Raw genomic sequence first — 962 nt, 5'->3', positions numbered from 1 at the left:
TCTGACCGGTGTGAGATGATATCTCATTGTAGTTTTGATTTGCATTTCTCTAATGATTAGCGATGTTGAGCATTCTTTCATATGTTTGTTGGCAATCTGTATATCTTCTTTGGAGAAATGTCTATTTAGGTCTTCTGCCCATTTTTGCATTGGGTTCTTTGTCTTTTTGTTATTGAGCTGCATGAGTTGCTTATAAATTTTGAAGATTAATCCTTTGTCTGCCTCTGTTTCCCTCTGAGAGTTTGTTAGTGTCTGGCCTTACATTTAGGTCTTTAATCCATTTTGAGTTTATTTTTGTGTATGGTGTTAGGGATTGTTCTAATTTCATACTTTTACATGTACCTGTCCAGTTTTCCCAGTACCACTTATTGGAGTGGCTGTCTTTTCTCCACTGTATATTCTTGCCTCCTTTATCACAGATAAGGTGACCATATGTGTGTGGGTTTATCTCTGGGCTTTCTATCCTGTTCCATTGATCTATATTTCTGTTTTTGTGCAAGTACCATACTGTCTTGATTACTGTAGCTTTGTAGTATAGTCTGAAGTCAGGGCGCCTGATTCTTCCAGCTCCATTTTTCGTTCTCAAGATTGCTTGGGCTGTTTGGGGTCTTTTGTGTTTCCATACAAATTGTGAAATTTTTTGTTCTAGTTCTGTAAAAAATGCCAGTGGTAGTTTGATAGGGATTGCATTGAATCTGTAGATTGCTTTGGGTAGTAGAGTCATTTTCACAATGTTGATTCTTCCAATCCAAGAACATGGTATATCTCTCCATCTATTTGTATCATCTTTAATTTCTTTCATCAGTGTCTTATAATTTTCTGCATACAGGTCTTTTGTCTTCTTAGGTAGGTTTATTCCTAAATATTTTATTCTTTTTTTGCAGTGGTAAATGGGAGTGTTTTCTTAATTTCACTCTCAGATTTTTCATCATTAGTGTATAAGAATGCCAGAGATTTCTGTG

The sequence above is a fragment of the Physeter macrocephalus genome, chromosome 21 (assembly GCF_002837175.3).
Source record: "Physeter macrocephalus isolate SW-GA chromosome 21, ASM283717v5, whole genome shotgun sequence".
Taxonomy (NCBI): domain Eukaryota; kingdom Metazoa; phylum Chordata; class Mammalia; order Artiodactyla; family Physeteridae; genus Physeter; species Physeter macrocephalus.
This window is presented reverse-complemented; position numbering follows the sequence as displayed.